This window comes from Triticum urartu, chromosome 1 (assembly GCF_003073215.2).
Source record: "Triticum urartu cultivar G1812 chromosome 1, Tu2.1, whole genome shotgun sequence".
Lineage (NCBI taxonomy): Eukaryota > Viridiplantae > Streptophyta > Magnoliopsida > Poales > Poaceae > Triticum > Triticum urartu.
Window position 1 is genome coordinate 442,209,653 of NC_053022.1, and position 26,105 is coordinate 442,235,757.

Below are 26,105 nucleotides of genomic sequence, written 5' to 3' on the forward strand. Positions count from 1 at the left end.
TCTCCTCCACGATCAGATCATAGAAACTTTATTTTCTTGTTACGATGATTTTCAACTTCACTATGAAATTCTTTGAACTTTTCAAATGTTTCAGACTTATGCTTCATTAAGTAGATATACCCATATCTGCTTAAATCATCTGTGAAGGTGAGAAAATAACGATATCCGCCACGAGCCTCAACATTCATTGGACCACATACATCTATATGTACAATTTCCAACAAATCTGTTGCTCTCTCCATAGTTCTGGAGAATGGCGTTTTAGTCATCTTGCCCATGAGGCACGGTTCGCAAGTACCAAGTGATTCATAATCAAGTGGTTCCAAAAGTCCATCAGTATGGAGTTTCTTCATGCGCTTTACACCGATATGACCTAAACAGCAGTGCCACAAATAAGTTACATTATCATTATCAACTCTGCATCTTTTGGCTTCAACATTATGAATATGTGTATCAGTACTATCGAGATTCATCAAAAATAGACCACTCTTCAAGGGTGCATGACCATAAAAGATATTACTCATATAAATAGAACAAAATATGTGTATCAGTACTATCGAGATTCATCAAAAATAGACCACTCTTCAAGGGTGCATGACCATAAAAGATATTACTCATATAAATAGAACAACCATTATTCTCTGATTTAAATGAATAACTATCTCGCATCAAACAACATCCAGATATAATGTTCATGCTCAACGCTGGCACCAAATAACAATTATTTAGGTCTAATACTAATCCCGAAGGTAGATGTAGAGGTAGCGTGCCGACCGCGATCACATCGACTTTGGAACCATTTCCCACGCGCATCGTCACCTCGTACTTTGCCAGTGTTTGCTTAATCCGTAGTCCCTGTTTCGAGTTGCAAATATTAGCAACAGAACCAGTATCAAATACCCAGGTGCTACTGCGAGCTCTAGTAAGGTACACATCAATAACATGTATATCACATATACCTTTGTTCACCTTGCCATCCTTCTTATCCGCCAAATACTTGGGTCAGTTCCGCTTCCAGTGACCAGTCTGCTTGAAGTAGAAGCACTCAGTTTCAGGCTTAGGTCCAGACTTGGGTTTCTTTTACTGAGCAGCAACTTGCTTGCTGTTCTTCTTGAAGTTCCCCTTCTTCTTCCCTTTGCCCTTCTTGAAACTAGTGGTCTTACTGACCATCAACACTTGATGCTCCTTCTTGATTTCTACCTCTGCAGCCTTTAGCATTGCGAAGAGCTCGGGAATTGTCTTATCCAACCCTTACATATTATAGTTCATCACGAAGCTCTTGTAGCTTGGTGGAAGTGATTGGAGAATTCTGTCAATGATGCTATCATCCGGAAGATTAACTCCCCGTTGAATCAAGTGATTGCAGTACCCAGACATCTTGAGTATATGCTCACTGACAAAACTATTCTCCTCCATCTTGCAGCTATAGAACTTATTGGATACTTCATATCTCTCAATCCGGGCATTCTTTTGAAATATTAACTTCAACTCCTGGAACATCTCATATGCTCCATGACGATCAAAACGTTGTTGAAGTCCCGGTTCTAAGCCGTAAAGCATGGCACACTGAACTATCGAGTAGTCATCAACACGTGACTGCCAGGCATTCACAATGTCTGCAGTTGCTGGCGCGGGTGGTATACCCAGCGGTGCTTCCAGGACGTAACTCTTCTGTGCAGCAATGAGGATAATCCTCAAGTTACGGACCAAGTCCGTGTAATTGCTACCATCATCTTACAACTTTGCTTTCTCAAGGAACGCATTAAAATTCAACGGAACAACAGCACGGGCCATCTATCAACAATCAAACATAGACAAGCAAGATACTATCAGGTACTAAGTTCATGATAAATTTAAGTTCAATTAATCATTTTACTTAAGAACTCCCACTTAGAAAGACATCCCTCAAATATTCTAAGTGATCATGTGATCCAAATCAACTAAACCATAACCGATCATCACGTGAAATGGAGTAGTTTTCAATGGTGAACATCACTATGTTGATCATATCTACTATATGATTCACGCTCGACCTTTCGGTCTCAGTGTTCCAAGGCCATATCTGCATATGCTAGGCTCGTCAAGGTTAACCTGAGTATTCTGCGTGTGAAAAACTGGCTTGTACCCGTTGTAGATGGACGTAGAGCTTATCACACCCGATCATCACGTGGTGTCTGGGCACGACGAACTTTGGCAATGGTGCATACTCAGGGAGAACACTTTTTATCTTGAAATTTAGTGAGAGATCATCTTATAATGCTACCGTCAATCAAATCAAGATAAGATGCACATCACATGCAATCAATATAAGTGATATGATATGGCCATCATCATCTTGTGCTTGTGATCTCCATCTCCGAAGCACCGTCATGATCACCATCGTCACCGGTGCGACACCTTGATCTCCATCGTAGCATCGTTGTCGTCTCGCCAATCTTATGCTTCCACGACTATCGCTACCGCTTAGTGATAAAGTAAAGCATTACAGGGCGATTGCATTTCATACAATAAAGCGACAACCATATGGCTCCTGCCAGTTGCCGATAACTCGGTTACAAAACATGATCATCTCATAAAATAAAATTTAGCATCATCTCTTGACCATATCACATCACAACATGCCCTGGAAAAACAAGTTAGACGTCCTCTACTTTGTTGTTGCAAGTTTTACGTGGCTGCTACGGGCTTAGCAAGAACCATTCTTACCTACGCATCAAAACCACAATGATAGTTTGTCAAGTTGGTGTTGTTTTAACCTTCGCAAGGACCGGGCATAGCCACACTCGGTTCAACTAAAGTTGGAGAAACTGACACCCGCCAGCCACCTGTGTGCAAAGCACGTCGGTAGAACCAATCTTGCGTAAGCGTACGCGTAATGTCGGTCCGGGCCGCTTCATCCAACAATACCGCCGAACCAAAGTATGACATGCTGGTAAGCAGTATGACTTATATCGCCCACAACTCACTTGTGTTCTACTCGTGCATAACATCAACGCATAAAACCTAGGCTCGGATGCCATTGTTTGGGGAACGTAGTAATTTCAAAAAATTCCTACGCACACGCAAGATCATGGTGATGCATAGCAACGAGAGGGGAGAGTGTTGTCCATGTACCCTCGTAGACCGAAAGCGGAAGTGTTAGCACAACGCGGTTGATGTAGTCGTACGTCTTCACGATCCGACCGATCAAGTACCAAACGTACGGCACCTACGAGTTCAGCACACGTTCAGCCTGATGACGTCCCTCGAACTCTGATCCAGCCGAGTGTTGAGGGAGAGTTCCGTCAGCATGACGGCGTGGTGATGATGTTGATGTTCTACCGACGCAGGGTTTCGCCTAAGCACCACTATAGTAATATCGAGGTGGACTATGGTGGAGGGGGCACCGCACACGGCTAAAAGATCAAACAATCAATTGTTGTGTCTATGGGGTGCCCCTGCCCCCGTATATAAAGGAGCAAGGGGGTGCGTCCGGCCAGGGAGGAGGCGCGCCAGGAGGAGTCCTACTCCCACCAGGAGTAGGACTCCCCCCCCCTTTCCTAGTTGGATTAGGACTTGGGAGGGGGAAAGAGTGGAGGAGAAGAAGGAAGGGGGGCGTCGCCCCCCTCTCCTTGTCCTCTTCGGACTAGGGGGAGGGGCGCGCGGCCCAGCCCTAGCCGTCTCTCCTCTCTTCCACCTAGGCCCACTAAGGCCTATTAAGTCCCCGGGGGGTTCCGGTAACCTCCCGGTACTCCGGTAAAATCCCGATTTCACCCGGAACACTTCCGATATCCAAACATAGGCTTCCAATATATCAATCTTCATGTCTCGATCATTTTGAGACTCCTCGTCATGTCTGTGATCACATCTGGGACTCCGAACAACCTTCGGTACATCAAAACATATAAACTCATAATATAACTGTCATCGAAACGTTAAGCGTGCGGACCCTACGGGTTCGAGAACTATGTAGACATGACCGAGACACGTCTCCGGTCAATAACCAATAGCGGAACCTGGATGCTCATATTGGCTCCCACATATTCTACGAAGATCTTTTATCGGTCAAACCTCATAACAACATACGTTGTTCCCTTTGTCATCGGTATGTTACTTGCCCGAGATTCGATCGTCGGTATCTCAATACCTAGTTCAATCTCGTTACCAGCAAGTCTCTTTACTCGTTCTGTAATACATCATCCCGCAACTAACTCATTAGTTGCAATGCTTGCAAGGCTTATAGTGATGGCATTACCGAGTGGGACCAGAGATACCTCTCCGACAATCGGAGTGACAAATCCTATTCTCGAAATACGCCAACCCAACAAGTACCTTCGGAGACACATGTAGAGCACCTTTATAATCACCCAATTACATTGTGACGTTTGGTGGCACACAAAGTGTTCCTCCGGTAAACGGGAGTTGCATAATCTCATAGTCATAGGAACATGTATAAGTCATGAAGAAAGCAATAGCAACAAACTAAACGATCAAGTGCTAAGCTAACGGAATGGGTCATGTCAATCACATCATTCTCCTAATGATGTGACCCCGTTAATAAAATGACAACTCATGTCTATGGTTAGGAAACATAATCATCTTTGATCAACGAGCTAGTCAAGTAGAGGCATACTAGTGACAATCTGTTTGTCTATGTATTCACACATGTATTATGTTTCCGGTTAATACAATTCTAGCATGAATAATAAACATTTATCATAATATAAGGAAATAAATAATAACTTTATTATTGCCTCTAGGGCATATTTCCTTCACGCCCTACCCCCCTGGCGCGCCCCCTGCCTCGTGGGCCCCCTGACGCTCCACCGACCTCAACCCTGACTCCATATATTCACTTTCGGGGAGAAAAAACCAGAGAGAAAGATTCATTGCATTTTACGATACGGAGCCGTCGCCAAGCCCTAAACTCTCTCAGGGGGGCTGTTCGGGAGTCCATTCGAGGTTCCGGAGAGGGGAATCCGTCGCCATCATCATCATCAACCATCCTCCATCACCAATTTCATGATGCTCACCGTCGTGCGTGAGTAATTCCATCGTAGGCTTGCTGGACGGTGATGGGTTGGATGAGATTTATCATGTAATCGAGTTAATTTTGTTAGGGTTTGATCCCTAGTATCCACTATGTTCTGAGATTGATGTTGCTATGACTTTGCTATGCTTAATGCTTGTCACTAGGGCCCGAGTGCCATGATTTCAGATCTGAACCTATTATGTTTTCATAAATATATGAGATTTCTTGATCCTATCTTGCATGTCTATGGTCACCTACTATGTGTTATGATCTGGCAACCCCGAAGTGACAATAATTGGGACCACTCCCGGTGATGACCGTAGTTTGAGGAGTTCATGTATTCACTATGTGTTAATGCTTTGTTCCGGTACTCTATTAAAAGGAGGCCTTAATATCCCTTAGTTTCCAATAGGATCCCACTGCCACGGGAGGGTAGGACAAAAGATGTCATGCAAGTTCTTTTCCATAAGCACGTATGACTATATTTGGAATACATGCCTACATTACATTGATGAACTGGAGCTAGTTCTGTGTCACCCTAGGTTATGACTGTTACATGATTGATCTCATGGGGCATAATTCTCTATCACCGATCCATTGCCTACGAGTTTTCCATATATTGTTCTTCGCTTATTTACTTTTCCGTTGCTATTGTTATCATCACTATAAAACACCAAAAATATTACTTTTGCTACCGTCACCTTTTACCACCGTTACCACTACTATCATATTACCTTGCTACTAAATACCTTGCTGCAGATATTAAGTTTCCGGGTGTGGTTGAATTGTCAACTCATCTGCTAATACTTGAGAATATTCTTTGGCTCCCCTTGTGTTGAATCAATAAATTTGGGTTGAATACTCTACCCTTGAAAACTATTGCGATCCCCTATACTTGTGGGTTATCAGGCGGCGAATCGGGCTGAGGAGAGCAGGAGGTTGGGATCTCTCGTAAAATCCCTCCCGTCCTTCCCAGTTCGCGGCGGCGGTGTTTGGTGGCGGCGACGCGGTGGTGGTGACATTCAGGCGCAGATCTTCGAGTCCGATACGGTTGTTGAGAAACATTTTCTCGGTGGTAAAATTCCGGGATCTGACAGGATCCGTGCGCCAGGGTATTGGATCCGTCTAGCCTGCAGCAGACAGGACCAAATTCGGTCAGATCTCACACTCGGGCAAGATGACAGACACAAGAGCGAAGGTACAGATCACCGTGGATCGGGTGGAAAAGGAAGTGGCTGACCTAAGAGCAGAATTAGCATATTTGCAAGATTTGAAACAGGAGGTGATGCAAATAAAATCAGAGATGGTAACTATGCCTAAAGTGGAACACAAGTTATCAGAGATGAATGAGAGCATTCAACAGACCTTGCAAATGATACTTCAGAATTTGTCCAGCAAACAGACCAGTGAATCTTCAACACCAGAGTTATCAACTCCAGTAGGTACTCGAAACTCTGTCCCTGTGATGCAATCTCCCTTAGTCATACCTGAGACAGCCAAAACAGTGGGTCAGATTCATGTTCCCATAATACCTTCTAAAACTGAGATTCAGAGTCCCAGTGACACTACTCAAGGAGGTGGTATCCAGACACCTTTGTCTTCAGTGCCTTTGTTTACTGACAGTACAATGTGTACTACTGAACCCACACAGCAAGCATAGTACAGAGTGTCCAGGGATAGTCACAGCTCTCCATTACAGCAGCATACCTTGGGTTTTACTAGTAATACAGGATATGTTGCTCCTATAGTTGCTCCCTTATATCAGCTTCCACATACTTACAACCCAATTATAGGACAATTTATCAGTGGACCTGATCCTAATGTTGTACCACTTTCCCAAAATCCACAGGCAGTGTACCAAGCTGGAGTTCAATTGCATGAAACTCAACGAAATCAATTTGCAACCCAGCTGGGGGGACCATCTTATTTTGTAGAGGCCACATTAAAAGGTCCTAGATTAGAAATTCCTTTATTTAGTGGAGATGATCCAATTAGATGGCTAATTTCTTGTGAAAAATTCTTTGATATGACTGGAACACCATATGAGCAGTGGGTAAATTTGGCAACAGGTCATTTCCAAGGAAGAGCAGCAAATTGGCTAAAGAACATCTATGTTCCATGGCAGATGGTGACTTGCAGCAGTTTTGCAACATGGTGGCAGACAGATTTTCTGAAGCCACAGTACATGAAGCTGTGGAAATGTTGAAAAATATCCAGCAAACCAGTTCTGTAGCAAATTACATTGATAGCTTCGAAAATTGTGTGGCATTGGTCAAAAGAGATCATCCATTTCTGCAAGAAAATTTCCTCCTAAGCTGTTTTATTGGTGGATTGAGAGCAGATATAAAACATGAGATGTGTGGGCAGAGACCAAAAGGAATTATTGAAGCTTACTAGTTTGCTAAAAACTATGAGAGAGCAGCTGATGCTAGGAAAAATCTCCAATAAAGTCAGTTCAGGACAAGAATACCATCAACCAATAACTTCAGAAACCCACCTCCACCTGTGCAAATTCCGTAGAACAATACTGATAAGGCAAGACAAATCACCAACAGGGATACAAGAACTGTTGGTATTGCAGAGAACCATGGTCCAGACAGCACAAATGTAAGATTGTAATACTGTGCACATCTTACAAGAAGAAGTAGAAGAGGAACTGCTACCAGAGTTGGAAGAACAACTCTCACCTGAATAACTTTTCCACACTACCCCAAATACCCCTGAACCTATACCTGGAGCAACAGTCATGCAAATTTCATCCAATGAAGTGGAGGGAAGTACTGGACCTAACACCTTTTCTGTGATAATTAACATGGCTGGCAAAAGAGCTATGGCATTAGTGGATAGTGGCTCTTCAAACACTTTTATGAGTAATCAGTTTTTGAAAAAGTCCAGTGGATCCTCCCTCCCTCTCCCGACTCCGCCTCACGCCGCCTCCCCGGGCGGCGACCGAGGCGGCTCCTTCGCATCCTTTCCTTGCCCCCACCCCTCCATTCTCCCTCCCCCGCCGCCGCCGGATCTGGCCAAGTGGCTCGGCGGCGGCGGGCCTTCTTTTCCCCCACGTGCAGCGCCCTTCCTGGGCAGGGCTCGGCGGCGGGTGCAGCTCGGCCGGCGGTGGTCCGGCGTCCTGGTGGCAGGGGCCGGCGGCTGGTGCGGTGGTGGCGCTGCCTCTTGGCGGCGGGGTGGCCTGGTGGCGCTGGTGGCCGGCGGCATGCCCCCGGCCTAGATCTGGGCCCATCTGGGTCCTAGCGGGCCGGTTCCGACATGGCCTCACTGTCTGCGGCTCGGTGTGGAGGAGGAGCGGCTCGGATGTGGGCGGCGGCGCCGACGGCGTGCTGGCAGCTGCGCGAGGGCGGGAGCTTTACGGACCCACGAGGGCTCGGCCGGGCCTGTGGGCCTACGGGCTTGGGGTGCTCCTGCTAATGCGTCCGGACGGCTATCGTCACTGACGGTGGAGGTGGGGCCCTCCCGCGTGCCGATGGTGCTGATTCCCTAGTCCCGACTCTGATTCTTCGTCGTGTTGTCCTCACTTTGCGGTGTCGTGGTGAGACGACATGGGGGCTTCTTGACCGTGTTGGCACTGGGTGGTGGTTGGTTTGGTGGCAGGCTCCGGAGCGCCCGAGGTGCGGGTTGGGATCGGGAGAAACCCCTGTCGACTTGGCCGACACCGGCGTGGTGGCGCCTGTGGGTGCCACCTGACCTTCCGGGAGGGCGTCGGGGGCTACCCTTCCTCTCGCCTCGTCGTGTACCAGGGGAAACCCTTGGCAGCAGCGTCGTCATCGTCGCGATCCTTCTTGGAGGCGTTGATAGGTGTCGGCGCTTCGGAGTCTTGGAGCCTAGTGGAAGATCCCGGTGGGCACAGTGATCGCGAAGCTTCTTCATTTTCGTTGATCCACCGTTGTCGGCATTTGTTTCTTTTGCACTTTCTCTGTCGTTTCTTTTGGGCGTGACTGTGCTGCTTCCGCCCCAGCACCTATCCTTGTACGGCTTGGTTGGTTGCTTTATATACAAAGCGGGGGGAAACCCTTTTTCGGTATTGAGAGAAATTGCAATCAGAAAGCAGCTCCTCCTAGAAGTGTGGCAGTAGCTGGAGGAGGAAAACTGATCTCTGACAGTTATGTTCCTGAAATGCAATACAAAATTCAAAACCACATTTTTCACTCAGCTTTCAAAGTGCTTCCTCTTGTCAGTTATGACATCATACTGGGGGCAGACTGGATTTATCAGCATAGCCCCATTTACATGGATAGAATTCTCATAGTAACAAAGCAAGGGAAGTCCATTGTGTTAAAGGACCACACTCATGCGGAAAATCATACCATGCTCTCAGCTGTACAATTGCAAAGGATGTTACAGAAGGACATCATGGGTTTTGTCTTCCATATCCAAGCCATAAGTCCCGAGGAAGAAATAGTACCACCAGTACCAGAGTTTGTAAAGGAGGTATTACATGAATACAAGGAAATATTCACTGAAAAGGAAGGCCTTCCTCCATCAAGAGAATGTGATCACAGGATTGAACTGAAACCTGGAGCAGAACCTCCTAACTTAAGACCATACAGAGTGCCACACTATCAAAAAGCAGCAATGGAGGACATAATCATAGATTTGATCAAAAAAGGGGAAATACAACCTAGTGTTAGACCTTACTCCTCTCCTGCTATAATGATCAGAAAAAGGGATGGGGCTGGATATTATGCATTGATTTCAGAGAGCTCAACTTGTTAACAATTAAAAAACAAGTTTCCGATGCCTGTCATAGAAGACTTACTGGATGAATTATATGGAGCAAAAATATTCAGCAAGCTGGATCTGAGATCGGGATACCATCAGATCAGAATGGCAAAAGAAGACATTCCAAAAATAGCATTCAAAACTCATATGGGACATTATGAATATATAGTAATGCCCTTTGGCCTCTCATGTGCTCCAGCTACATTCCAAAACTTCATGAACCTTCTATTTGGGAAACACAAGAGATTCATCCTAGTATTCTTTGATGATATTCTGGCTTTCAGTAAAACAAAAGAGGAACACATAGAGCACCTGAAGATTACCTTTCAAATCTTAAAGGAAAATAATCTTTCAGTAAAGATGTCAAAGTGCCAGTTTGCTACCCCTAAAATTGCTTATTTGGGACATATCATTTCTGCAGAGGGAGTAGCTACAGATCCCACTAAAATCACAGCTATTCTTCACTGGCCAACTCCAACTACAGTCACCAAGCTCAGAGGTTTCTTGGGTTTGACTGGATACTACAGGAGATTTGTGAAAGATTATGGCAAGATTTGCAGGCCCCTACATGATCTTTTAAAGAAAGATGCTTTCCACTGGGGTCCAGCTCAAGACAATACTTTTCAAACCTTAAAAACTATTATGACCACATGTCCTGTTCTCACACTACCAGACTTTCAACATCCTTTCACCATTGAAGCTGGTGCTTGTGGGACAGGAATTGGAGCAGTTTTAATGCAAAGGAGCAAACCCATAGCATTCTTCAGTCAGAGCTTGGGTCCTAAAGCAGCAGCATAGTCAGTTTATGAGAAAGAAGCCATGGCAATTCTGGAAAGTTTAAAAAGTGGAGACACTACATCTTAGGCAACAAGTTGATAATAAAAACGGACCAACAAAGTCTAAAATATATGACAACTTAGAGACTGACAGAAGGAATTCAACACAAACTTCTGGTCAAATTATTGGAATTTGATTATGTAATTGAGTATAAAAGGGGGAAGAAAAATGTGGTGGCAGATGCTTTATCTAGAAGAGATGTCAAAGAACAGGGAACCTGTCATAATCTGACACAAGTTGTTCTAGATTGGGTGGAAGATATTAAACTCAGTTACTTAGGAGATGCTGACAGTTCAGCCTTGCTACAGAAAGTAGCTGCAGATGTTTCTACCACACCACAGTTCTCTCTTCAAGATGGATTATTGAAATACAAAACAAGATATTATGTGGGTACTGCAAATGGATTCAGACAGCAGTTACTGCAAATATTCCATTCTTCAGCACTAGGGGTCACTTAGGAGTCAAAGCCACATATCACAGACTAAAAGGAAATTTTTATTGGCCTCACATGAGGAAAACAATAGAAGAATTTGTGAGCCGATGCCCAGTGTGTCAAGTGACCAAAATAGAGCACATTCATCCACCTGGTCTGCTAGATCCAATCGAAATAGCTCCTATGGCTTGGGCTCATATCTCAATGGACTTCATTGAAGCTCTTCCAAAAGCACAGGGAAGGGAAGTTATACTTGTGGTGGTGGATAGACTAACCAAATATGCTCACTTTATTCCTCTCTCTCATCCATACAATGTGCAGTCAGTGTTCCAAGCATTAATGGATAATGTCATCAAATTACATGGTATTCCACTGGTAATTATCTCTAACAGAGATAGAATATTCACAAGCAAATTATACAAGGAACTATTTGATGCTATGGGAGTGGAGTTAATATTCATCACAACAGATCACCCTCAAACGGATGGGCAAACAGAACAAGTAAATCAATGTCTCGAAGCTTATTTGAGAGGGATGGTTTTCCAAGAACCCAAGCAGTGGATTAAATGGTTGCCCTTCGCAGAGCTATGGTACAACACTTCATACCATACATCCTTGAAATGCACTCCATTTGAAGCTTTATATGGATATAAACCTCCAAAAATCTGTGAGTTCTCTATTCCGAGTACCTTATCTGCAGAGGCTCGGGTTACACTGGAAAGCAGAGAACACTTGATACAAAAACTCAAGGAAAATCTCTTGCAAGCTCAAAACAGGATCAAGTACTATGCTCACATGAAAAGATCAGAAAGACACTTTGAAATTGGGGATATGGTGTATCTGAAGGTCCAACATATAGACAGAATGCATTTGGATTGAGAGGATCTCTCAAACTCCGATCGAAATTATATGGACCTTTCAAAGTACTGCAAAAAGTGGGAAATGTATCATACAAGCTACATCTGCCAAAAGGGGCTGATATACATCATGTGTTCCATGTCAGCCAATTGAAGAAGCACATTGGGCATCGTGCCGTTCCTTTGCCCCATGTTCCCTTGGTTACTCCGGAAGGATATGTCAAGACATACCCAGTAGCTGTCCTTGACAGGCGCATCATACAACGGAACAAACAACCTGTCGGCCAATGCTTAGTGCAATGGGAAAGTTTAGCTCCAGATGATGCTACATGGGAAGATGCAACTTTTCTCAACAACCATTTTCCAGGTCATCGGCTTTTTCACCTTGAGGACAAGGCGATTCTAAAGAGGGCGGCATTGTCAGGACCACGACCTTGCCTGACAGGAGCTACCAACCTAAAGAAGAAACCAGCCACTCTGAAGAAACGACAGCCAAAACAGATTCAGAAGAAGGACGGCCCAGATCGCTCGAGAACGCTTCAAGTCAACACGGACGGTCCAGATCGAAGGACGCGCCAGATTCCACTGTTCCTTGTCAAGCTGCTGTCATTCCTGGGTTTTAACCCACTGTAACATTCTGGAGAAGGACTTGTAATATAAACCCGACTCGCCTGTGAGGAGGGGGACAAAAAAGAATCATCTAGCTTATCTCTAGTCTAGCTTAGGGTTCGTCCTTACCATGTACCCACACTCGTCCCCAATTCGGGGTATCTACTAGTAAAATTCCCCTAATCAAGACGAGCGCTTACAAATTCGTGCCCCGGGTGCCTCAAATCATCCCCGAGGTCTCACAGTCCTCCTGACATCTTCTTCCTTCTCCAAAAATATTTTCTTTTATGTTCAATTCTTCGTCATATGATCATTTCCTATCACCCCAGTGCCTTTCGCTTGAATTCTTGCTGATGCTGGTTGTAGCTTCAAACGGCTTCGCCTGCGTGCCTACGTAAATTTGTACTGAGCGATGTCATTTTGAAATAAATAAAAAAACTGAATAAACTACAGCCCATCAGACGAGAAAAGGCTGATTCTGCTAATTCAAGTTTGATGTCTGGCTAGGTGTCTTGTGTAGACTTGACATAGGCTATGTTGGACACTAGCAAGTGTTCCCAATCACATCTTAGAGAAATTCAAGTTCGATGCAGGAAACGTTTGCTCTTTCAAAATCAATGCATTGGTGAGTACCAAGCTGAATAAGGTTTATTATGCATGCTGAATAAGGTACTGAAATGATCTGAATTTCAAACTCTGTTTTCTTTGCTTGCTTGGTAGTACAGTCTGCAGTACATAACACATCTTCTCATTTCTTCTGTTATAGTTACATTTTTCAGAAACTTCTCAGAGGAAGAGACAATGGGCTTTAGAGAATTTGACTCCCAGTATAGTGATAAATAGAGGGATAATTAACCTTGAGGTCCTAAGGGCTGCTTTATAAAAGCTTTGTACCAAATTTACTGAATTAGAAATAATAGTTGATAGAGCTGGTATGTTAATCTCATAGCCCTGACGTTGAACATTTTCTTCTTTTGTCCTGTATATGCACACTTACCTTCCTATAAGTGTATGTACATCCTCTGTAAGGAAATATAGGAGCGTTTAGAATACTAAAGTAGTGATCTAAATGCTCTTATATTTCTTTATGGAGGGATTATTAACTAGCCAATTGCTTTCATTTAATTATCATTATTCTGGAACATGTTGCTCACTTGATATTAAACATTTTAATTAGAATAAGCTATCCAAGGAGGTTTTATTAGGAAAATTAGTTTATGTGACTTTTTTTATTTGAACAAGCATATGCATCTCCATTTTTTCATTATTAGTTGTTTATTTGTATAGTTGGAACATTAGTTTGATGTGAATTTCAGCTACCTGCTTGTTATTGGAACTGCAAGAACTCGCTAGCTTTTGTTAAAAGAAATGGAATGTGATGGAAGTAAAAGAAGATAAGGTGTTTTTGTTGATCCTTGTGTCTGATTTTAGGGTGTGTGTGTGTGTATGTGTGTGCCTAATCACTGTAAATAGTAAATACTCTACACTTATGACAGCGAAATCCTTGTGAATATGGACAGATGGAGATGTATGAACGGGTAGTTCTTGCAGTTACTTATTCAGTGGACATATGGTGTAATTATTGTCAGTTTGCGATTTCAACATACAATGACCCAGATGTCATCAGAAGATAGCAATTGAATACCGAGACTATTCTGATGAAGTTTTTTTAAATATATTTTTATAGTGTCTTGAGTTTTGTTAACTACCGCATTTTAGGCTGTATGTGTATAGGAATACATACATGGCAAGAAGGGATTTTACAATACCTAGGACCTGAACAGGAATGCTTAATGAAATGCTTTATAATATTTTAGCACTGTTTTTCGGCAGTCCTTGTGGTAGGGAAGTGATCCATTCTTCGAAAACTCATCTACTACTACTCACCTTGTAGAATTTTTTATTTTGCTGCATATTTGATTTTATCATAAAATGAATGGATTATTCTGAAGTACAGTGTAACCCCCCCCCCTCAACGATTATTATTTGAGCATTTATTGATTATTATTCTTTTGCCTCTTGCTATTGCTTGCTAAAGGCACATGCATACACAAATCTTTCCTTGTGACATTATTTCTTCTGCAAACACCTAGCAGTGTAATTTCATGAATCAAGTAAGATTCTGCTATTTGTCCCAAAGAATTATCTGATGATACCTTTTCCCCTTTCCTTGCTATATCTACTGGATGTTTATTCTTTTTGAGACAAGAACACTTACTTTTGGCCTACTTATACTATCGTGTCGATTCCTAATTTATGAGTGAATATGGATTGTGGACTGCTTTTCTTGCGTTTGTGGTGCGTTTGTTCATACCCTTTCCAGGTAGAGTAACATGAAAGATCCATACACTACAAAAACAATACACTTCCATGATGATACGTGTTTGTCACAGTACGTCGCGTTTTTTGTCATGCATGTACATCCATGACAAATTTATGACAGAATCAAGATAGTCATACCTGTGTTGTCATAGAAGTGTTCCATGACATTACCAAAATTATCATCACGGAAGTGTCCACTTCCATGATGATTAATCGCGCGTCACAGAAGTGCTTTCGTCAAGGGTGACCGACATGTGGCATCCACCGTAACGGAACGACGTTAAGCTATCGCATCGGGTTTTGGATCCGATAACCCGTTAACAGCCCCGACCAATGGGCATTTTCCACGTGTAAAATCATCATTGGCTGGAGGAAACACGTGTCGGCTCATCGTTGGGACAGATGTCATCCGCTCATTGGACCGAAGGCGCCTATGATACGGCGACACGTGGCACGGCCCAACAGAGGCCCATTCATGTGAAAAGGCCGGCCCGTTTGACTTGGTCAAAAGGTGGCGGGCCGGCCCATGGAAAGTCTGTTAACGACCTATTCGCATATAGCCCATTTACAGCCCGCTAACCCAGGGCCCGTTACGCCCTATCCGAATTAGGCCCAGTAGCGTCATCTGGGCCGTCCAATATGATTCAGCATGTTTTAACTTCCGGCCCATGTGTGGCCCATGACTTCTTTCGGCCCATATGAGGACCTTTATAACACTTGGCCCATTAACGGCCTGTGGTGAAACTGGCCTGTAATGAACAGTGTATCACTTTATACCCATTAACGGCCCGTTATTCCATTAGGCCGTTTCCAGCCCAAGTTATCTTTCAGCCTTCTCAGGGCCCATTGATTCTTGGGCTCATTTGCAGCATTCGGTTACATACGGCCCATTACTGTCATTTTCTGCTTGTGGGCCAAATTCAGGCCATCATTACAGTCGGCCCGTTTGCGGACCGTTAATACGTTGGGCCGTTTTCATGTGAAAAAACTCGTTGCGCTGTTTTCATAGAGTTATCAAATACGGCCTATTAACGGCCCGTTATGGTCCACGAATAGTACGGCCCATGATTGGCAAAATGATGATACGCCTGTTAGAAGGCCCATGGATCCTACGGCCCGTATGAGGCCCATGGATAGTACGGCCCGAAGAAGGCCCATGGACCCTACGGCCCGTAGAAGGCCCATGGACCCTAAGGCCCGTATAGAAGGCCGATGGATCCTACGGTCGGACGAAGGCCCATGGATCATACGGCCTGCAGGAGTCCCATGGTTACAACAGTCCGTGTGTTGCCATGATTATTTTGGCCTAGTTACCAAAAATAGGCTATTGTGGCCACTAGAAAAAAACAGAAAAAGAACTGCAGTGACTACAAGAAAACAACTAAACAAGACAATAAGGAAATAAATAAGCAAGCAATTAACGCTAGCCTATTACCGCTATTACACATATTACATCCATTGGGCATCAAAGTTCGCCACCAGTGCAAATATAGGGAACAAAGCAGCACATTACATACACTGGCCGTCAAAATTGGCCACCAGTGCAAATAAACGTGGTAGCAAAACAAGAGCATAACTGAAAAAACTTCAGAAGAGCTCAAGAAACGTTATCCTGGGTATCCATCATGCTGGCAATAAGCTTAGCAAGCTGATTAGCTTTGTCCTGTTTGGCGCTAAAATCCTCCAACGCTTGCTGTTGCACCAGAAAGTATGCACCTGAATGCTCCAGGGACTTCCACAGTCCTTCCACTTCTTGTCGCAGCACAGCTGATCGATGTCTTTCAGCTTGTAGTTGAGACTCAAGAAAACCGAACTGATTCAGACAGTGAGTTTGAATAGCTTGTCCAAGCGGTAGTGGCCAGTAACTCGAACACTAAACCAAGACAGGACTTTGGGGTTGTCTCACTGTCTTCAAGATAGTCTTCCTTAGCTGTTTTATCAGCTTTGTTGGAGACCAACAAGGATGTGTCACTATCCTGAACCTTATCTGCATTACTTCCTTTACCATTGCTTAATAAGGCACTCTTCCCCAATATTTTGTCAGCATTCTAAAAGAAGAAACAAGCAGACACATAACAAGTTTAGCATGTACTAGTATATGAAACTCATTTCGGTGAACCAGTTCATTAGTAAGGTGGACAGGATTAAACTACCAAGTCTTATATTGCCAAGTGCTAGTACATAATAAAAGCATCAAACAAACATATATCTATGTCCTATGGTCACTGCATTGTCTTGCCAAATCAAAATAGAGACACGGTTCAAATCATGTCAGTTCAAGACAAAGCAGCAGTGAAAGAATACAAAGCGTGGGAAACTACACGCCACAACAAGATTTCAGATGGGTGCCACGGGTCTACATGTACAACAACATTATTGGCTTTGTTGTGATGCTAGTAATGTGCATGATATGAAAGTCAACTGTATACACAATTGAAATTGAAATCAACAGAGCTATTGATAAGAGCAAACCTGTTAAAGAAACATGCGTGAACATACCTGTTGTGCCATTGGAGTTTCGATTGGATCCTTCAATTTAAAAATAAGTTTGTATGAGTAAATACAGTGATACAAGAGCAAAGCAATCATAGTTAAAAAAGGCGCGCTTAAGCGCGCCTAGGCTCTAGGCGTTGGCAAAACGCATTGCGCATAACTACGCATAATCTTGCATAACTGCGCATAAGCATGCGCTTTGGTCAGTAAAGCACAAGGCGGTGGAAAAACGCACAATTAACGCCTAGCGCTTTTTTGAACTATGATAGCAATGGAATCTTAAATTAGAACCGTTGTTCTTCAAGTTTAGGCACTTGTTCTACATGAACAGAGTACAGTAAGACGCAATAATATAATACTTAAAATAGAAAATGAGCTCATAGACCTTACCACATTCTTGGTTCAGGACCAGTACAGAACAAGGTGTTCCCAGTCATCGTCTAGTAAATGTGTCTCGGGAGAACGTAAGGGAATTTGATGAGTTTCCTTGCCGGTGAAGTACGTTTTCTTCAGGTAATTCCGATACTGCTACCAAGCATTCTTGAAGATAGCAGAGGTATTAGCACAGGTTACCTCATCCTGAGTTTCCAAATCGGTCCTTCTCTATAGAGAAAAATGGGAAAAATTGATGTATTATAACCATCATGGAGGTAGGATGTATGGGACGAAGCAAAGTAATTGCCATGAATAACATTACTTACACATAACTCCTGGACAAACACCTGCAACTGGCATTTTCCTTCATCTTCAGTATAATATTTCCAAGATGGGAAGATACGCACATATGATTTAACAACATCAAATGCGATAGATGCTAAACTACGACTAGCTGCTTGTGCTTCCTCCACAGGAATAGGCGTACTAACTGGTGGAGTTGGGGTTCGCCGTGATAGTACTGGCCCTTTGGGCACTGGAGCTGCCTTACTAACTGCTCTTGTTGGGGAGCTCTGTGGTGGAGATGGTGCTGTGTCAACAGGAACTGGGTTACTATCGGCTGGGGTTGGGGTTAATTGGGTGAAGCTGGTTCTCTGTCCATCGCAGTAGGGGTACAATCTGCGAGAGTTTGGGTTATGTGTGGTAGGGCTGGTTCTTGTGCATGTACAATCGGGGTGCTATCTCCACCAAGAGGTAGCACTGCTTTATTTGAAGACCCTTTTTTAGTCCGCTAGATACTGGCATCACCCGCTCCAATTCAAATGGCTGATAAACAAGAAACATAGTTGAATGTACAGACATTGTATGAGAGACAGATGCAATAGATAGTGTGGAAAAAAGAGGGCATGAAATAGTTGACATGTATATTGTTTAACTAAAATGGATAGCATGACATAATTTCACATATATGATGTCTATCTAAACTGGATAGCATAGCACAGCATAATTCAAAGATATGATGAATAACTAAACAAGATCGCATGACATAATTCACCTACATGTTATCTAAGTAATCAGGATCGCATCATTTAATTCACATATGTGATTTATATGTTAAGCAGAGGGCATTCGATATGATGTCTGAACTAAGAACATGGTGTTGAATATTGTGTATATGATGTCTAAACTATGCAATGCAAGACACCGTATCCATGATATGAGAGGTATAACCATGCAAGTTAGAGCATACACCTCAGTGGGGGAATAGGACTGGTCATCTGTCTCTGAATCCATCTCTAAGGAGCTATCGGGACCCAACAAGAGATTTGCTTCGACAGGTAGCACTGTCTTCTCTGAAGGCCTTGTTTTCACTTCAGATTTTTCCATCTCCCACCCAAATGGATGATTCACAGGAAGAGTAGTTTAATGTACAAACATTGTCAACAAATGGAAATGTAATGAAGAAAAGGATGGGCAAGATATCATTCAAATATATGATGCCTAGTTAAACAGGATGGCATTGCACATTTCACATATATTATGGCTGGCTAAAAGACATGAGACTGCATAATTCCCATATATGATATAGAAACTAAACAGGTGGCATTACAGAACATGTCTAAACTAAGCAGATGACATATATGATGTCAAAAGTAGGCACTGCAAGGCAACATATGCATGATATGACTAACATCATCATGCCAAGGTAGAGCAAACACCTTGGGGGGTAAATAGGACTGGTCAGTGGCGTCTGAATCCGCCTCAGAACAGATATCTTCCTCTGGATTACAATCTCGAGAGGGTGGGGAGGGTTTGCCATTGAACCCACCATGGAGCGATGTCTGCACGACATTGTATTGCCGCGCAAAACTCTTCTCTTTTTCTCTACATGTTCAGCATGACTGTGTACAATATCTGGCATGCATACGAAAAAAATATGGTGATATTATGTAAGGAGAGCATGCAGAAATTTAGAGTGATGGTAACAACCAGTGGATCGACGTTTTTCCATTGAACCAAAATAGCCCTAATGGATCAACGTGAATGTATAGTAATAAGTGATGCAACAAGTGTACAACCTCTTTGCCGTAGTCGTGTCGACCTCAGCATCATTGGGTTGGTCGCTGAAGCAGTTGAGGCAGAGGTGGTTGTCGGAGGTGTGGAGGAAGATCTGAGGAATCTGTAGACGGCGTCCAGGGCACTGCTCTGTTGTGATGGATCGTTCTGTCGTTGGAGCAGCTCCGGTGAGCCGTAAGACGTCAAGGCTGAAGCAGCACAAGACAGATATCGTCAATCTCAAGTGGGATTCTAATAGCATCTCCAATAGATGATGTAAAATGGATGTAAAATTAACATCGCCAAAAACCACCTGACTACAACAGATGAGGTAAAAACTGTTGACTATGAACTTAACTGTCAAAACTGAAATTTACTGTGGAATATGAATGCTACTGTCGAAACTGAACGCAATGGTAGCAAAGAGGCACTTGACATGTATTTTAGGGAGGGCCTGCAGTTCATCCTCAACCTGCACCCCCTGAGCCGCCAGGCACCACCGGCCGAACCGCCGGCCCCAACGCCGCCTCACCGCCCCGAAACAACTCGCCACCGCCGCCCCGGCCAGCCCTCTAGGTCCCCCGCCCCCACCCTGAACCCTAAGATAGATAGTGGGGTACCTCTCCGGCGAGCCCCCGTCCCCGCTGCGGGTGGTTCTTCTTTAACTCCGGCGAGCCCCCCCCCCTGTTGGGGAACGTAGCAGAAATTCAAAATTTTCTACGCATCACCAAGATCAATCTATGGAGAGACTAGCAACGAGGGGAAGGAGAGTGCATCTACATACCCTTGTAGATCGCTAAGCGGAAGCGTTCAAGTGAACGGGGTTGATGGAGTCGTACTCGTCGTGATTCAAATCACCGATGATCCTAGCGCCGAACGGACGGCACCTCCGCGTTCAACACACGTACGGAAGGGAGACGTCTCCCATGCCTTGATCCAGCAAGGAGGAGGGAGAGGTTGATGGAGATCCAGCAGCACGACGGCGTGGTGGAAGTAGCGGGATTCCAACAGGGCTTCGCTAAGCGCTGCGGGAGGAGGTAGATGTGTCACGGGAGGGAGAGGGAGGCGCCAGGCCTTAGATTGGTTTGCTCCTCCTTTTTCCTCACTATATATAGGGCCAAGGGAGAGGGGGAGGCGCAGCCCTTGCCCCTTCCTCCAAGGAAGGGTGCGGCCAAGGGTGGGGAGGAGTCCATCCTCCCCAAGGCACCTCGGAGGTGCCTTCCCCTTTTAGGACTCTCCTCTTTTCCCATCTCTTGGCGCATGGGCCTCTTGGGGCTGGTGCCCTTGGCCCATATAGGCCAAGGCACACCCCCTACAGCCCATGTGGCCCCCCGGGGCAGGTGGCCCCACCCGGTGGGCCCCCGGGACCCTTCCGGTGGTCCCGGTACAATACCGATGACACCGAAACTTGTCCCGATGGCCGAAATAGCACTTCCTATATATAATTCTTTACCTCGGACCATTCCGGAACTCCTCGTGACGTCCGGGATCTCATCCGGGACTCCGAACAACATTCGGGTTACCGCATACTAATATCTCTACAACCCTAGCGTCACCGAACCTTAAGTGTGTAGACCCTACGGGTTCGGGAGACATGCAGACATGACCGAGACGTTCTCCGGTCAATAACCAACAGCGGGATCTGGATACCCATGATGGCTCCCACATGTTCCACGATGATCTCATCGGATGAACCACGATGTCAAGGACGTAATCAATCCCGTATACAATTCCCTTTGTCTATCGGTATGTTACTTGCCCGAGATTCGATCGTCGGTATCCAATACCTAGTTCAATCTCGTTACCAGCAAGTCTCTTTACTCGTTCTGTAACACATCATCCCGTGATCAACTCCTTGGTCACATTGCGCATATGATGATGTCCTACCGAGTGGGCCCAGAGATACCTCTCCGCTTACACGGAGTGACAAATCCCAGTCTCGATTCGTGCCAACCCAACAGACACTTTCGGAGATACCTGTAATGCACCTTTATAGTCACCCAGTTACGTTGTGACATTTGATACACCCAAAGCATTCCTACGGTATCCGGGAGTTGCACAATCTCATGGTCTAAGGAAATGATACTTGACATTAGAAAAGCTATAGCATATGAACTACACAATCTAGTGCTATGCTTAGGATTAGGTCTTGTCCATCACATCATTCTCCTAATGATGTGATCCCGTTATCAACGACATTCAATGTCCATGGTTAGGAAACCGTAACCATCTATTGATCAACGAGCTAGTCAACTAGAGGCTTACTAGGGACATTGTGTTGTCTATGTATCCACACATGTATCTGAGTTTCCTATCAATACAATTATAGCATGGATAATAAACGATTATCATGAACAAGGAAATATAATAATAACCAATTTATTATTGCCTCTAGGGCATATTTCCAACACCCCCCCCCCCAACCCCTGAAAATCGACTGACCCAAAAGTCGATTCAGTCGACTGAAATGTGGCTTAATCGGAGCAGAGCAGCAACAGGAGCGAGGGGGAGAGCAGCAGCAGCAGCAGCTGGGCGAGCGAGCGATCGAGCGAGAGCCGGAGCAGCAGCAGCGCGAGCGTGCGAGAGCCGGAGCAGCAGCAGCAGATTCGGCTGGTATGGACGCTGCCGCCGAAGGGGCCTCGCACTGGGGGAGAGCCGCCGTGGAGATGTCGCCCGCGGCGCCGGCTTCAAGGTAGCCGCTCCATGGCGGTGCGGGATGGAGCACTGTCGGCGCCGGGAGGTCGAGTTAAGGAGAAGGTGCAATGCGATGAGTGTACAACCTTTTTGGTGGCGCCGAGTAGGCCTTGGCTTCGTCCGAGGAGTCGGTGAGGATGCTGCGGTTCCGGTGGAGCAGGTTAAGGCGGCTCTGTGGGGATGGAGCAGCCGCGATAGACGAGGCGATCGTCGGAGCAGCTCCTTGGAGGTATAGGACGGGGCGGCTGAACCGGCGGGACGGCGAGATGGACGACGGATCCTCATCCGGGGAGGTGGACGAGGGACGTCGAGCTGTTGCGGTGGACGACGTCGTCGGGGAAGAGGCTCTGGCTGGGCAGCGGTGACGTGGCGGACGGAGGAGGGTGGGGTTTCGCGGCTGGAGCGGAGAGGTTATGGTGGCCTGGGATTTCGAATGGCGAAAAGGGGGCGATGGGTGGGGGTGAAGCATGAATTAGGGACGCGCTTGTCCAAAATGTAGGGTGTGTTACAAAAGTACCCCCCACCGATTTGAACTAGCGGCCCTTTCGGCTCAGGGTTAGAAGGGGGATTTCGCGTGTCGAGATTTGGCAGCTGGAGGGAGTTTTCGCGCGTGTTGTAATTTCGGGATAGCAAGGCGCGGGTTGTGAAGGCGCCAGTTTTGGGAGCACGATATCTGAATTTTCAGGATATAACAAGACGCGGGTTGAATTTTAGGGACAAGCCTAACGTGTAGTAATATTGTGCTTGTACGTACCAAATCAATTCGCACTTCCCTCAACCAAAAAGAAAACGAAAAAAATAAAACTATTCACACCACACAAAGAGAGAGTCTTGCCTCGTTTTACTATACAAATGCTATTCAAAGCTACTCCCTCCTTCCATCTATATAGGGCCTAATACGTTTTTCGATGCTAACTTTGACCAAATATTAGAGCAATGATATATGACATGCAACTTACACAAAGCACACCGTTAAATTCGTCTGTAAAAGGTTCTTTCAATGATATAATTTTCACATTGTGCATGTCATGTACTATTAATCTTGTCAATAGTCAAAGGCGGTCTTAAAAATCTCATTACGCCCTATATAGATGGAAGGAGGGAGTATGAATCCATGTTATGTCCGATTAAAAAATGTCGCTTGCTGTATAATGCATGTAACCTACTCATACCAACATTTGAGTGCATTCCAAATGTCTATACTACCGCTGCAATTCGAACTAAATTTGAATTCGTTTCTCTGTTTCAATAAGAATCTACAATCATGATTGTTGCCAACTTCAACCATCATAGTGTCCTTGCTATCTGCCAGATATAAATCGGACGGCCTATAATGTAGGATGGCAGGCACACCATCATTAACAACTCTGTTTTTTTATAAGAGTAGAGATAAAATATATTAAATGTAGTATAACATGTTCATAACCACACCATGTGTATCACCGTTATATATATTCACACATGCGTCGGTTTGAAACACTATGATAAATTCTTCAAATATCCGAATTCGCTTTTTGTAATGAAGTATATATGATCTCTATTCGTCTTTTACACCCACACAACCCTCTTATCTTTGTAGCTAGCGCTAACTTTCTCTTGTGCATGCACACCCCCGCATCCCTCTCACCCTCCCTCATCATTCTCTAGCTCCATCGCGCAAATTCGTCTTTTCACTTTAGGTCATTCACCCACGGTGTGTGTAGGCCCCCCAGCTCCTTCTTTACGGCACACATCGATCGATATGCCTCTCTAGCCAAGTGTGCCTAGCACAAACACAAGCTTCCCCTCTTCTCTTGTCACCGTCCATGCCTCACTCCCACCACTCTTTTCATCGTTCTCGTACTCGCACACTCCTCCCCCCTCGATATAGTATTCCTCTCGTACCACCTCCTACATGCATCCCTCTCTCTCTATCCTTCTCCTCGTGCCACATTTGCTTCTAACACACACATGCATGTATACCGATCGATCTCCCAACATATACCTAGATCGACTTTAACTACCCCCCCCCCCTCGATCGACGTACCTCACAAGTTATGTCTCTCTTTTCTCTAACAAAGGGCGATTGATCTTCCTATGTAGTTACGTCTGCTTACCACAGCCACATCGTCCCCCCTCATCATTCGTGCATGCCTCCTGACCCGTCTCTCACACGCACATGCACAGACAACAAGAATCCATCTCCTCTCTTATTGATATTGCGGGCGTGCCCTCCGTTTGTCTAGCAAGCCTATCCCACCATTTGTTAGAAGCAACTCCACTACCACCCCCTCCAACACTATAGCTCTGTCTCCCTCCCAACCTTATTCCTCTCCTGCACATATGCATGGATGCCGATCGATCTCCCTTAATACATGAGGCAGATCGATCCCCTTAATACATGAGGTAGGCCTCTCTCCTCCTCCACACGTATACCAGCCATTGTACCTCTATAGTTAATTGGGTCTCCCTCTTCCCCCACCACACACCGATAGTCGAGCGCTGCAGGTAGGTATCCATGCCACAGAGACAAACTGCACATGCCCCATCTCACGTTCCAGTAGGCCAGCCACTCTATATCTTTGACGTGGGCACACACAAATTCGATGGCACTCTTTATCGATCGCGCGCGCACACACACACATCATCATCCCTCTCTTCGATTCTATGGACACCTCAAGATGCATTTGTATGAGTAGTTTATCTTGTGAGAGAAAAGGTTGAACGAGAGAAGGCCTTATTTGCGAACGTGGAGAGACGTGTGGGTATTTTTTTGCAAAATTGCCATAGTTTCTTTCCTATCCGTTAGATATAAATCCGACGGCCGATATTGCAGGATGGCACGCACACCATCATCACCAACTCTGTTTTCTACTCCCTTCGTCTGAAAATATTTTTCATCGAAATGGATAAAAAGAGATGTATCTAAAACTAAAATACGTCTAGATACATTTCCTTTTATCCACTTTGATGACAAGTATTTTCGGACAGAGGGAGTATTTGTCTTTTCAGAGATTTCAACAAATGACTGTGACCGGACTTTACCAACATACTCAAAAAAGTAGTCCATAATTTTGATGTTACCCTCTTTTCTTGGCGGTGCAGTGCCATCTGGATACCTCATAAATAAATAAAGTACTACATGATACTAATATATGATACATGGCACAGGAGTACTAAGTATTATTAATACAGTTTTGCTAGAACTCATCTAGATGAGATATAATTTGGTCTCATTCATCTTTTATAGCCATTGGATGTGATGCTATATAAGATGCGTGTGTGCTGACGTGGGTTGTATTTGTTCTTGTGCAACGAACTAACCACTGCATGTCATGTTTGATAGTCTCAAGTCATTAAAAGCATACAAGCCCCACATCTCTTCTTGGTTGATTCCTCTATTTATGTCAAAAAATAAGAAACAACGTGAGAGTTAATGCACCACGCCTATGTGTTTACTATTTGGTTTTTGTAAGATGACTTAATACTCACCTAGACGGAGCGAGTATTCGATTTGACAGCGGGCGGCGCAGTTCCCGATACGGCTTTAATGCAGACGAGGGAGGGAGTAGCGGTTCCCGATATGTTGAACAGCCAATGCATCCTCCTTCAATTAATGCATGGGGGAAGTAATGGGAGGAGGTCCATATGTGATAGTCCATTTGAAATCTCAAAAAAGACAAATATTTAGGTACGGAGGGAGTAA

General features: G+C 44.7%; 1 long non-coding RNA gene across 1 annotated transcript in view; it reads left to right on the forward strand.

The window, feature by feature from the left end:
• Positions 1–13,950: 13,950 nt before the first annotated feature.
• LOC125535174 overlaps positions 13,951–26,105 on the forward strand; it is a 55,272-nt gene continuing 43,117 nt past the window's right edge. The window contains exon 1 of the long non-coding RNA XR_007294594.1: positions 13,951–14,322. This is a non-coding gene — a long non-coding RNA (uncharacterized LOC125535174). The remainder of the gene's footprint in view (positions 14,323–26,105) is intronic.